Genomic DNA, 14,686 nt, shown 5'->3' with positions numbered 1-14,686 from the left:
TTAATTCTTATTAATGCGTAGTAATGTGCTAATTAAGATAGGAGATAAAAAGACAAGAACCTTAACCTATTCATATATACTTCATCATTTTACCTCCGATCTAATCTTTGCATTAGAAAATTTTCAAGTCAAGGCCTCGGTATATATTTCTTTTACTTTTTATTATACAACAATTTATCTTGTGAAATTCATGTGTTAGTGAATATTTTATCTTGATTGAGTTTATTTGTATGTGCTATCTTGCCTGCAAATTCAGATCGACTCATTTCTTTACAACAAAAGATTTGACAGCGTTATTTTTCAACATGTTGGTTGAAAACTTTACATACTTTTACATTTCATAATTATTTCTTGCTCAGTATTTGTTAAATTTTGGTGTTTCGTGCTATGTCAGCAACATCAAAGGCATGGTACACTCCGTGATATTTACCTCAATGTTGGATAAGGTAATTATATGTACTCTATAAATTCATTAACTTTCGTATACTCCTATTAATTTTGTTCTAATTTCTTTTACAGTGCATAATTTTTTTGATTAGATTGTTTAGAAATTGACATGGTATAACGTTGGAAACTATATTTTGGAAAGCAACCCATAGAAAAAATGAGGCAGAATCTAGAAATGATGATCTTCCTAGAGTTTGATGTGAAATGGGATATAAGGCTGTGGAGAGCAGGACATTTTTTGGTTGATATAAATGAGCTTACTTATTAACTATATTTACTATTTTGCTATTGATAAAAGGATGAACTTTTTGAAAGAGAGAGCTTGATATTACGATTTTTAAGTAGGAGAATGGACTTATGGTGTAAAGAAAAAAAAGTTGAGTAGGAGAAAAATATTGATTTGGAGGAATCTTAAAGATAAACATATTAGTTTGGAGGAACCTTGAAGTACGTTTTGTCCGAAAATTCATTTCAACTGGAGAAACTAAGTGAGTTCTTTTTTGCATTATCTCCACCCAATTACTCTACTTATTTAGGCTCTTTGAAAAAAAAATTAGCAAACAAAAACTATATATAATTTTTCTTGATTCAACGTTTTAGTTTACATCGGAGGCCAAGATTGTGTTGTCCATATTTCTACAGCAATTATGAAAGTAAAGAAATTGTTTGTTTGCAAAGAAAAGTTTATTTTTATTTGTTTCTTATCTTTTTCTTTTTGTTGACAAAGATTTTATTTTACATAACTTATATATAGGAAAGAGGGGAAAGGGAAATTAGGGACATAAGAGAATCGAATCCTCATCAATATGGTAAAAGTTTAGTTAGCCAATAATTAGACCACTAAGATTTTTGAGATTGAGATCTAGCTCATATTAAGTAATGCATTTATTTAACCTTTTCATCTTATCTTTTTTTTTTTTTTTTAATATTCCGAATCGCTTTACTTGATAATTATTTTGGTGATCAATCAAAAAGTATTGCGTTCATGAAAGATTATTCAAATAGTCTTTCACAAAATATTGAACGTTCGACCAATCATTTTAAAAAAATGTATCTTCACTATTACACATCCTTTTTTTTTTTTTTTTTTTTTTTTTGTCTTTATAATGTTCCAAACTGTATTGATTCTTTACATATTCTCAAATTAAATCGAATAATTAATTGATAACAATATATCTCTTGTCATACCCTATTTTAACCGGGGTCAAAATAGTTTATAACATCCGGTAATTCCGGTTAATTAAAGTTAAGAGCCGCCACCTAATTATTTACGGTGAATTAGGGCACCTAAGGTTAATTAAAGTTGATTTGTTTTTAAAGTCTACGAAACCAAAAGATCTGAAGTAAGGTTCAGCTAACCTAGAGGGAAGGTATTAAGCATCCTGTAAAAGTTCCATTAATAATGGTTAACCGTAATTTGACTTATAATTAATTAGGCTAAGTGTAAATGTATCATTTTATAGCATTTAAGAAATATTTGTAGGTATTACTAAAGTTATAGGTAAATATATATAAGAATGCTATTTAAAATAGAACTTGTAAAAATATAAATAATACCTTTTAAGAAGGGGTTTTAGCAAATTTGAATTTTAGATAAAATTGTATTACTATGACAATGCCAACTAAAAATAGGATACAAGGACATGAGTTTCTTTTGTTGACTTATTTGATTATATAGACTAAAAGTATGCATCGTTGAATAAATCTTAAAGTAATATTTATAAAGTATACTTGGATTAGTATTTATATTAGTGACGTCTTGAAAGTTTCTGAAGAGAGTAAAAATCAATCATGACTCTTTTAACTCAAACGTATATAGTCACGCTATTTTGGAAATTAATTTTTCTAATGAAAATACATATTGTAAATACCATAAGTAGTTTAAACATAAACGGAAGAGAATGACACTTTGGTAATAGTTATTGGTTTCCTCTTAAATTAGCTACCGTCATCTTTAAAACTAATCACGCTAAATCCCTATGAATTCTCTAGCGATTCGTCTAAATTAGTGAGGCAACGTAAGATAAAGTAATAGACAAAATAACACAAGTTGAATGCAATAAAATGAAATAGTGGTGCAAGAGAAGATAAATAAATGGGTTCAGCCCATTTGGACTACTATGTCATGCACGCTGTTGGGCTGGCCCAGAATTTATTTTCCCCTTTTCTTGGCTGCGGACAGAGGAGGGCTGACACGGAAGAGGTCCCGTTGGGCTTTTAGCCCAACGCCAAGTGCGGAAGGAGATGACGAGTCACTCGGACTCATATGCGGGGTGTCATGCAAGGAAAATGAAGAGGAAAAGGATTAGTACATAATCAATGAATAAGATTAAACACGTGAAACATAAACTTGAAACAGATTGTTAGATTGCGCATATCTTGTGTATTTCCCGTATATACGCGAGTATCAACATAATGCAAGGCTAAGGATGATAAACAACTATAATACAATGTAGGCTAAACGTATGCTAGACCCTGTGTAACTCATATTTTCAAGTTATTTACCAAAGGCATATGGACAGTTTGTTCGGCTAAGCAGAAAAGGGAAGGGATCGGACAGGTTCAAGCATCAATCTTCTAGTATTCAAATCCAAAGGGGGAGGAGAAGAAAGGTAGATATGAAAGTATCTTAACCCTGTTTAGTTTAGCCATGAAATCCTATAGACAGATTAGACAAGGCAAGCAGTCACAACTAGGTATAATGCCTACTTTTAGACATACAGCAGACCATTTCAAATATAGGATTTGACTTGTACTCAAACAAACATGCATTCTTGAACGACATATTCCAACAGTAATGAACTTATATGAGGGCTGGAAATAATCTTGACATTCCTAAAGATCCAGTGATAACAAGACAAACAAGCTGGCAGATAGCTGTACCACACAGCAAACAAGATGCAAACTAGGCTATTGAATAACATGATCACCATAATTAAGCAGGGAGGACCAAACTAAACCCCAAAACGAGAGTTTAAGCGAACAGAAAACCGAACATGTGACTGACTAAAATTAAAAGGTGCCGAACCGAGGCAGTATATTAAGCATTACTAAACAGGACAGACCTAAAATCAACCAAAAAAAAGGAGGAAGGCAAAACATGACAATAGCTAAGCTTGAATGTGAAACAAGGACTAAAATACCGTGACCAACATGACGACATTGGACGGAACGAGCAAAAATCTTAACAAAACAATAAGAAAGCCAAACAAAGGCAGAAACCAAACTCTATGCTCATACCAACATTAACCTATCATTTACACTTTGAAAGACTATTGACTTGGTTCGATCGGATGCTAAGAACTAAGGTATCCTAAATGTCACAAGACAATGATCTTTTCTTTTACTCAGACTTAGCATATGAATTCTGTTTCTTTTCGACAACCCACGAGCAATTAAGTAAAGAGGAAAGCATTAATGACGTTCATTACGGGTTATATGACTAATGCAAAACTCCTATATTCATTCTTTCATTTTATAAAATAAGAAAAGGACCAAGGTTTTGGAAACATGAATTTTACATAAAACTTGACATGGAACTTAGTACAAAATCATATGGAAAACCCAAACAGGCAGATAGTAATCTCAGCTATATCAAACTTCAAATGGGGGACTTGACAAAAATGGAAGTGACCAGGGAACTTGAAAATTTAAGTTAACGTTTAAAGGAGAACAAGATTGTGCTTCTTCTAACAAACATACAGAATGAAAGAAAGCAAGAAAGCGACGGGAATGTAAGTGCCCACTTCAACATAATCATATGAAACTCGACGATGGCCATTAAATATGGCAGAGCCATTTCATGCTTGCATCAACAAAACCAAGAGAAATCACAAACATTCAAACTCAGAAAAATCCAATAACTTGACAGAACCAGAAAATAAAACTACTGAAGGAAAAGCGAAATTACCTTTCGCGGGTGCAGTGAACGAGGATCGTCGGTGTCGAATCTACTTTCTTAACTCACGAACGATTTGAAACTCGGAAACAACCCAAAAGTTCTTTTCTATCAAAGTGTTCAAGAGCAAACCAAAATGATTTATCAAGTCGTATGAAATGTAGGAGTAAGCTGTGTATTCCAAAAAAAAAATCCTCTCTTCGGCTGGGAGTATAAGAGGGTATTTATAGGTGTAAAAACTAGGGTTTTCGGTTTGAGCGGGATTCGAATTTGAAATCGTTTCAAAAATCAGAACGTTAGGAGGCTTCATTCACGTGATTTGATTCGGGGTTACCAAAAATGGTTTGATTTTTCTGTTCTTTTGAATCTGTTGTGTCCGAAACGAAAAGAAAAATGGGAAGCTTTCCCTTTCAATGGACAGACTAAGTAAGTAAAGCCAAAGGAGAGTACGATTCTGTGTCGAAATAGGGAGGCAAAAATCTGGAATGATGAAAGGGTGATTGGGGCTTAACTTGAAATGGAAAGGGAGATGTAAGAGAGAAGGAGGAGGCGGCGGAAAGAGAGAGAGAGAGAAACTATTGAGGAAAAGAGAGAGAGATAGGGATTTAGGTTTTAAAAATGGGCCGGGTCGGGTAATTGAGAAATGGGCTGGTAGTTTTAAATATATGGACCGATTTGGCTTAGTTTGGTCAATTTCCACGGCCATTTCTTCCTTTAATTAACTTCTTTTCGGGCTTCTAATTTGATAACTAATACAATATATATTATGCGAAGATAATTAGTAGTTAATAAGGTTTTATCAAAATGTTGTCTTGTAATTAATTTAACGAGTTCGAACTCAAAATGAAACGATGACTAACCGTTTAAAATTTGTGATAAAAGTAATGCTCATAATGGTTGAAAAATAAGAGTAGATATTAATAGTAGTAGTAATGAAAAATAAGGTATTTAGCTTGTCGGTAAATTTAGAAGCCCGAGTAAATTAAATAAAGGAGGGACAAAATTGGGTGTCAACATCTACTTCTTCATATTCTATAATATGTTTTTAGGCACTATTTCTTTAATATCTTCTTACACACACACACATATTTTTGTTGAGACTTGAAAATATTATCTCTTGGTTAGTTACCTTTATTATTAGGAAGTTAAGGAAGAAAGAAAATAAGATCTGATATTTTTTGAAACAAGAAAATGAGCGATTCATATAGGGAAGTAAGAAAGAAAAAGAAGAAAAAAGATAAAAGATAAAGAGGTTAAAAGGGGAAAAAGAAAAGAAAACATAAGACAAAAATTACATAAGATATTTATAATATTAGGTGATAAAACGTGTATATTTTCTCCAATTATACGCATAAATTAAATGTACAATGAAGCAACGATGTTGTTTTAAGATTATTTTTTATAAGACGGAAAAAATATTGTTTTCTTTGCAGAGATTATACAAGTTTTTTGAAGACTAAAACTATTTTTAAGTAATAAAAGACCATAGTAAACTATATAAACTAAGTGTTAAATATTTAAAGAAATTAATGTTCGAAAGTCTAATCCGCGTGAAGCGCGGTAGATTTCACTAGTAATAGATAAACAGAATGTAGGAGAGGAGAAGGCCTTATTCATAATACTAAGCCTAATTAACTAGTATAACTAATGCTTAAGTTGCAATTACAAGATTCTTTATGGGGTGAATTTGTGAATGGGGAGAAGAGCGTAGGAGAGAATAAGGGTGTCAAGTGGGCGGTCGGCGGTTAGGCCGAACCCGCCCGGAACCCGCCACAGCCCGCCCGCCCCCAAACCCACCAAAAGGTGTGAGGGGGCAGGCTGGGTTTAGACTGTCAAAGTGGGCGGACAAAGGCACACCCACCGGCCGGCCTAGAAGCCGGTTGATGGCCACGGGGTCACCCCCGCCCCGCCTCTTAAATTAAAAAAAAAAGAAAAAAAAAAAGATAAGTACTACATTTGTTACTAATAATAAGTAGTTTAAAAACATTATATCCCGATAAATTAGGAGTCTCTTTTTTATGGAGCACTTTAGTTTTCTTTAAAATTGTATTTTAAAAATTTAGACAATCTTGTTTTCTCAACAAATATACCTTTGATACATTTTCGGTATATAGTATGTATTAGATTGTAGTAGTACTTATTTCAACAAATATACCTTTGATAAATCATCTGGGTTGATTTCATGCCTTTTCACAAGTGTCTACGCAATACACGTACCCCCTCTCCACCCCCCACCCCCCAATAGGCACACCACGCACGTATTGGGAGATATATGTCACCACAATGTTGACATTTAACAAGTTCCTCATTTACTCGCTCAAAATGCATCCACACCGCACTTGAAGTTGATCTTGAATTCGAGGAAAGGTGGAGGTGAAGTAATGTACACTAGTTGAATAACAAATTTAGATAAAGAGAGAATTGTGGAAAATTGTGCGAAAACGTTAAGAACGGAGGAGTGGTATTTATAGTTTGAAAATATGACCAAAGTGAAGTTATCCATAAATTTAGGTTCAAATAAAATTAGCAACGACTAGTTTTTTTTAAATTTACAACGGCTATTTCAGCTTTTTGAATTTGACGACGACTAAACTTTTTTTTTTAATTTAGCAATTTTATCATTAGATGTAAATGTTAATTTTATTATTATTAGTAAATGTAAATGTCTATTTTTGTATTAGAACTTAAAAAAAAAAAAAAAAAAAAAAAAGAAGCCCGCCCACTAACTATAACCGCCGCTGCCTGCCGGTGCTCTGACAGAAATTTCCCTATCCCATGTACGGCCGGACACCCTTTTTCTCTCAAGCCGGCCCTTAACTTACGGCCCGGCCCCTTGTGGCCCACCTTAAAATGGCCCGGCCCAGCCGCCCACTTGACACCCTTGGGAGAGATGAAGGCTTTAGATTTGGAAACGTGCACCAAATGATGCATAATAGAGGTGCAATAATTAGGTTAGTTCTTGATTAAGTTTCGATGATTTATTCCTTTTTAATATTTATCTATTTGTAACTATTTGTGCCGTTATATCAAACCTAGGTTGACTTTTGGATCTCCACAGAAAATTAGTTGCATATCAAGATTAACATTCCACGTCTTAACCAATTGTGCCACATAAAAACGTAGAGAAAAAGTCCAAATATTGTCACTCTGTAAACTTAAAAAAGAACGAGAAGACCCCCAATGTCACAATACCAACTACTTAAGTTTTCCTAGTATTAATTGTACTCACGACAAGTATACAAGAAGAAGAGACATATCATGGATCATAATAATTGATACTATAACAGAATTGCGACAGTGTGAACAATTCCAAATAAAATTCAAAATTTTGTGAAGTTAACCTTTACTTTTTTCATTCGAAAAAAAGAACCTTACTTTTTATTCCCTAAGAAGGAAGTAGCCAGGAAACTAATCGAAAAAATTGAAAGTAAATTTTTACGTAATCATTTGAATTTAATAAATTGAGTGTATTTTCAATTGCAACAACTTTCCAAATACCTATACTAGACATTAAAGTATATTGAAGAGAATTTCAAATTACTCTACAAAGTCTCGCTTAGTTCAAATTTCAAATGATGAAATAATATGGAAAGTGAGTGCGATACAATAACAAGAGAAATATATAATGATGAACTCTTGGTGGAATGGTGGATGAACGTTGGAACCATGGCTTCTCTAGCCTCAAATCTTTTGCGCTACTAAATCAATCCATAGATTCCAAATGTTTAGAATAATGTTTATGCTTGAATGTACTTTAATACGACTTCAAAAGTAAAAAGTGATAAGTTGGAAGACAGGTTATAAGTTGTTCTTTAAGGGTGTGTTCAGTATGGAGGAAAACATTTTCCGGAAAATGATTTCCAATTTTCCGGAAAATGTTTTCCAATTTTCCCATGTTCGTTTGGTCAAAAAATTTGGAAAACATTTTCTTTACGAAAACAAGTTTCTCAAAAATAGGGAAAATGACTTCCCTAATAAAAGTAGGGAAAACAAGTCTATAAGTGCATTCCACCAACCACTCAACCCACCCCTAACCACTCCCACCACCTCACCCCTTCCCCCACCCCACCCTCCATGCCTACCCCACCCACCCCTGCCCCACCCCCTGGCAAAAAAAAAAATTAATTTTGTTTTGAAAAAAAAGTTTTGAATTTTTTTTAGTTTTTTGCACCACCCCCCTCCTGCCCCCTGCCGCCAACCCACCCCACCCCCACGCAAAAAAAATTAATTTTGTTTTGAAAAAAAAGTTTTGAATTTTTTTTTGTTTTTATTTTTTGCACCACCCCACCCCCCCCACGCCCGGACCCCACCCTCCCCGCCCCACCCTCACCACCCCCCCCCCCCCCCCCCCCCCAAAAGAAAAAATTAATTTTGTTTTGAAAAAAAAGTTTTGAATTTTTTTTTCCGGTTTTTTGCACCACCCCACCCCCTGCCCCACTCCACCCACCCCCACCGCACCTCACCCCCCCCCCCCCCCCCAAAAAAAATAATTTTGTTTTGAAAAAAAAGTTTTGATTTTTTTTTTTTTTTTTGGTTTTTTGCCCCCCCCCCACGCCCCTTTCCCGACACCCCACCACACCCTTCCAAAAAAAAAAAAGGGTGCGGGGTGGGTGGTTGTAGGGGTTGGTGTGTACTGGTCCACACGGGGGATGTGGTGGTTTAGAAAATCGAAAAAAAATTAAATACTTCAAAAAAAAAAATTGGGGTGGGGGTGGGCCCGTGTTAAATTGAGGTTATGGGGAAAGTATTTTCTGAAAATGTTTTACCAACTGTCGAATATGAGAAAATAAGTAAGAAATTCACTTATTTTCCGCTACTCAAACGAACATGAGAAAATAAGTAGAAATTCACTTATTTTCCAAGAACACATTTTCCTTCATACCGAACGCACATTTGAAATACAACTTTAAGTTGAATTTGAAATTTTCATAATTAAAAACTGATTTTCAAATGAAGTGAAAAATTATTTTCGAAAAAGAGTAAATAATTTTTATAGGCGAACGGCTCCTAAATCACGCATGCTAAGAAAAGCAGCTTTGCTAGTATAAATGGTGGTCACTACCACTAAACTTGGGGTGTTTGGCCGAATTTATATGGCAGGACCATTCTCACCCAATTGCCTTGCGACACTCAAATCTCAATATGGTTAATAGACTAATAAGTAATAATGAAATGTCAAAATGGAGTGTTATGGAAATATGTAAAAGTAGGTTGATTTGCAAAAGCGTGGCAAATAGGAAGTACTCGACCTACTTACAAGTTATAATGGTGACGATTATATTGACACACCAAAATTTCATAAATAACCACTTTTCAACCCTATAAAAATATTCATTGTTCCGAAGTTTCAACTTCTATGAGTGAAATTCTATGACAATGTCCTCAAGTTTAACTTCTATCGTCATGCCGTTTCACTTGTAGAAATTGAAATTCCAAGATAATAGTTATTTTGAATTACAGAAATTGAAAAGTGGTTGTTTGTGATTTTCTTTCTAATGGTGATTCCAATAGGATTTTGCCTATTCTCTTTGGGCCTTTTAAGTCTCCAATAAGCCTCTACTTGGGTCCAACACCTAAGGTCTATTTGTAGCCCAAATAATGATCGTTTTCCTTGCACCAATAGCCATGATGTGAGTTCTTTGCTACCTCATTCTTTTTCTCTAAGACTTCAGAATCTCTCTGTTGTTTTTCCCTTGTCTCATTACTACAGTACTTGTTAACAAAATGTGGATCACGTTCTTCAGAAAATGAGTGTACGGCAAATTGGATCAACACGTTTAAGACAAGTGTCTCTTTTCTAGAAGTAGCTACTGATAATAAACAAGCGCTATGCTGTGACTATCAGCACAGAAGAATCTCTAAGTAGAACAAGAAAAAAGAGAGAAATTGCAGAATAACATCGATTTTGCTTTTTCCTGCCTTGGGATAGTGATAGACTTGGATGAAATATAGTCGTGAGAATAGTATTACGTCAAATTATTTAAAAAAAAAATGCCGACATACAGTATTTTTCAACACAACTATATTTACTCTCATTTCATATACTTAATCTGTATATCTGGCATTCATCCGTCACTACTGTGACATGTTATTCATTTTCTAATGATTAAAGATGTATAACGTAAAATATTTTATTTGGAAAGTATTAGTATATTACTCGGAACTTTATAGTCAAGGAATGTCGTTAAAGGAAATGTATCAGGTTAATTTAGTTTATACTAAGGGAGGTAGCCTTTCAGCAGAATACGGAGATGGGCCAGATTTTAATGTTTGAACACGTATAAGGGACAAAAGTATAATGGCTCTACTCAATGGATATATAAATTGAAAGAAGGATACGTGGATGATTTTGATTAAAAGCTAGCTAGCAAAACTACATTAAATAAAGAGGACTTTTTATTGAGCTTTTTGGGGACCCCTTTCGCATTATAAATGACATAACTTTCTTGTTGGTCCCATTACACCACGAGTCTGTTGTATCTTTGTAAATGGTGCTTTGGGTAGTTTGGAAGGTTAATATCTTCAGTAATGGAAGAATATGCACAGTGTAGACAAATTTATACTCCATCAATTTCATTTTATATGTCACTTTTTTTAATCTATTAAAAAAATACTTTTCTACATTTAAAAACATATACTCCCTCCGTCCCAATTTCTTTGAAAATTGGCCAGTTTGGGGAGTCAAACAGTTTTTCCTTTGACTTAATTTTAAACATTGATTCTTCAAGTATTTTATAATAAAATTTACATATTTAAAAACTATATAAAAAGTAATATAAGTCTGCATAATTAATAATTCACAATATATAAAAAGAGTTGAAGAAAATTGTAGTTAAAAAAGAGCTATTTGACACCCCAAACTGGTTAACCTTCAAATAAATTGGGACGGAGGGAATACTTATTTTCTAATTTTTTCCTTCATGACTATTCTTACAAGTAAGAGGCAGAAAAATTCACAAAATAGCATGATCAGAATCCCAAGTTCAACACTTTTGGACATTTGATTTAAGTATTTTTACATTCTTAAACTTTTTATCTAGTCAAACTCCAATAATTAAAATGAAATGGAAGAATATGTTATTGGGTCAACCTAAAAAACAGTTAGTATAACAATTAGAAATAATAAACTATATTACCTGTTAAATAATAAAAATATAGTACTAATGATGCAAAAAATGTTCTACACTATAGGTGCGCGCGTCTATATTGTCAGTAATATAATAAGTTATCAGTTGGTTAGTTAACCGTCAGTATTGGTAGTAAGGTGTTATATTTAACGTTTAAAAGTTACCAGTACAACAAATTTAATCACTTATACCTAATCTATTTTTGTCTAAATTATAGACGTAGTTGTAAATTTAATGAAAATTCTACACTCTTCATTTTATAGAAATATTAAGCTTGTTCAGAATTTATAATGATGAAACCTATTTCTACTCTCTTCACTCTCTATAAGAAAAAACACACTCCTCTCCAATTCCCTATCTCCCTCCCCCTCCAACGGCACTTCGTTGTTTTGTCCTTTCCTTTCATTCTCATTTTCCTCTTGCTTCTAAAAAGCAGAAATTCACACAATTACACACTGATTTTTTTTTTCTCCTCTGTTTTCAGAAAGGCATTCCTCACTCTCCTTTGATCTTCATTACATTACAACAAATCAACAACAACAACATACGCAGTGTAATCCTACAAGCGGGGTTTGCGGAGAATAGGATGTTCTCAAACCTTATCTTTATCTTTGTAGAGTAGAGAGACTGTTACTCATAGACCCTCCACACAACAAATCATTACCAAAAACAGGCTACAACACCAACATATCCAGTATAATCTCACCAGGTGGGGTCTGGAGAAAGTAGAGTGTACCCTTATCTTCACAAGATAGGGAGATTGTTTCAGATAGACCCTCGGCTCAAAACAAGTTAAAAAGCAGAAAATATTAATCGAATGACGAAGCGAGTAAGACAGAGTGCTAATGCTGGGAATAAACACCCAATATACAGAGGAGTTCGTATGCGAAGTTGGGGCAAATGGGTGTCTGAAATACGTGAACCACGTAAAAAGTCACGCATTTGGCTCGGAACTTACCCCACACCAGAAATGGCAGCTAGAGCACACGATGTTGCGGCGTTGAGTATTAAAAAGAACTCATCTATATTAAATTTCCCTCATCTAGTTAACTCATTGCCTCGTCCAATTTCACTCTCACCAAGAGATGTACAAGCTGCTGCAGCTAAAGCAGCTGCAATGGAAGAACCAACTGCAAATTCTTCTTCGTCTTCTGTTAGTTCAATTGAGAAAATAACGTCAGGGTCGGATGAGTTGGGTGAAATTATAGAGCTTCCTAGCTTGGAGGGAATTAGTTTTGACTCGGACGAGTCGAAGAGCGAGTTGAAGTTGAGTGACTCAGTTGATACGTGGCTGTATCCACCGTGGTGGTCAACAGATAACGACTTTGCTGGGTATTTTCTTGGACAAGATGCCGTTTGGAGAGAGTTTAATTCTTAGCAGCTTTGAGATGCTGAAATAAGTAAGAGTGGTGTAAGCTTTTTGAAAATTTTAATTTTTTTTTTTCACGAACTAGTCATCTGTGTTTATGTATATAAGATAGAGATAAGGATAAAAAACGCACCTCAAGTATCGTTTTTTTTTTTTTTTTATAGTTTCCGACATGAAGGAGTTTTCAATCTAAACTGGTTGGAAACTTTTACACCTGATACTTCAGGTAGGAAACTAAAAAAAGAAAAAAGAGCGATACTAAAGGTGTGTTTTTAACCCTTTAACTTGTAAGATGTATGGAGTAATATATACAGTACTTAAAATAGAAGTGTACTTTTTATAGCACATTCATGAACATATATACTTTTGCAGTCTACTTAATTAACCTACAGCAGGGCAGCAAGTGTAGGGCATTCTTCAGTTAGCATGCAAACATCTCAAGACTTGAGAGCGATTGTACCCAATAGCTTTGAAAGACACAGAGTAATTAATTTAGAGTAAATAACAACGACAAAAAACAACAACACATTCAATATAATGCCATTAAGCAAGCTTTGAGAGGGGAGGATGTATGCGAGCACCTCACCCTCGTCGTTTTGGGGGGGTAAAGAGGATGTTTCAAACACCACTCTCACGTTTAAGAGAAATTTTCGAAGTAAGATTGCAGAAAAAATATGACAACAAGATAGAGTTTATATATTGTATATAACCTTAAAATTAATTAAATAGTTTTTTTTTTGTTTTGTTTTTAACTTTTAATCTTCTACATTCATTAGGTAGTAAATGATTTTTTTAAATGGTACATAAATTTAGAGTATTTAACCAGCTTAAAAGTAATTAAAACCTATGAAATATAAGGTTATTAAATTGTTAGAGAGGATGTAATGCCCATCTAGATTTAAGCTATATACACTGACAGTGTAATGTGACGTGTTATAAGACAAAAAAGTATTTTGTAACTCACACTGATGTTGTGAGGTTTCTTTTTGTCTCATAAAAAGTGAACTCAAAATTTATGGATCCAAAGCTGTAACACAACAAATGTTAGTTTTGGGAAGGGCTGTTACATTATCGGTGCATAACATTTAAACTCAACATATAATAATCGACTGACTTGTAATGAAGGGCCATTCAATTGTATTTGCACTCAAAAGTCAAAACTTGTGTTAAAGAAAATGGGTAGGGGTCGGGGTTGATAGGAAAAAATATCAAGTAGAGTAAATACTCGGCATTATCTCAAGTAAAAGGGTATTCAAGAATTGAAATCTTCAAAACTGGTACTATAGGTTATCCTGTCATTTTCGTCGTCTATCTTCATTATCTTGTTCTTTTTCTAAACACACCGGCCAAACTCATTTGGATGACCATTTTATTTTATTTTACTCTTTTATGGTGAACTTTTTAAAATAGCTTGCGTTTCTGGTTTTATGTTAAAGAAGAATTATTCGTTGGTTTTGTCAACTGAAAGAGATTTTACAGGTACAAAAAGGGAATTATTTGCCCAAATATCCCTTTATAGGCTCTAATATTTTTTCATAAAATTTGCAATTTGCTTTTAGACCATAGTCTAAAAATAATTTACAAAAAAAAAAAAATTATTTACTAAATATATAATTATCCCAAAAAGGGATAACTGGTGAAAATTTCTCTACCGAAAGTCTAAGTGGGCGATCATTGATTCAGTGTGCACCTTTCATCCTTAGGTTTACACTATCAATTTTCGGCCACGTTTTGCATTCATCCTTAGGTTGGTCTTCAACATGTTTTTAACTCTTCTATTTAGTTGTTTTCATGCCGCCTCCTTGCGAGACAATTCCCTTCCCCCCCCCCCCCCCCCACACCTTT

At 34.0% G+C, this 14,686-nt stretch overlaps 1 pseudogene; it reads left to right on the top strand.

Moving 5' to 3' along the window:
- Positions 1-11,727: 11,727 nt before the first annotated feature.
- LOC132054572 (dehydration-responsive element-binding protein 3-like) lies at positions 11,728-12,872 on the top strand (annotated as a pseudogene).
- The last annotated feature ends 1,814 nt before the right edge of the window (positions 12,873-14,686 follow it).

The sequence above is a fragment of the Lycium ferocissimum genome, chromosome 4 (assembly GCF_029784015.1).
Source record: "Lycium ferocissimum isolate CSIRO_LF1 chromosome 4, AGI_CSIRO_Lferr_CH_V1, whole genome shotgun sequence".
In the NCBI taxonomy this organism is placed as follows: Eukaryota; Viridiplantae; Streptophyta; class Magnoliopsida; order Solanales; family Solanaceae; genus Lycium; species Lycium ferocissimum.
Note: the sequence above shows the minus strand (reverse complement) of the source record. Positions and strands in the feature narration are given on the sequence as shown.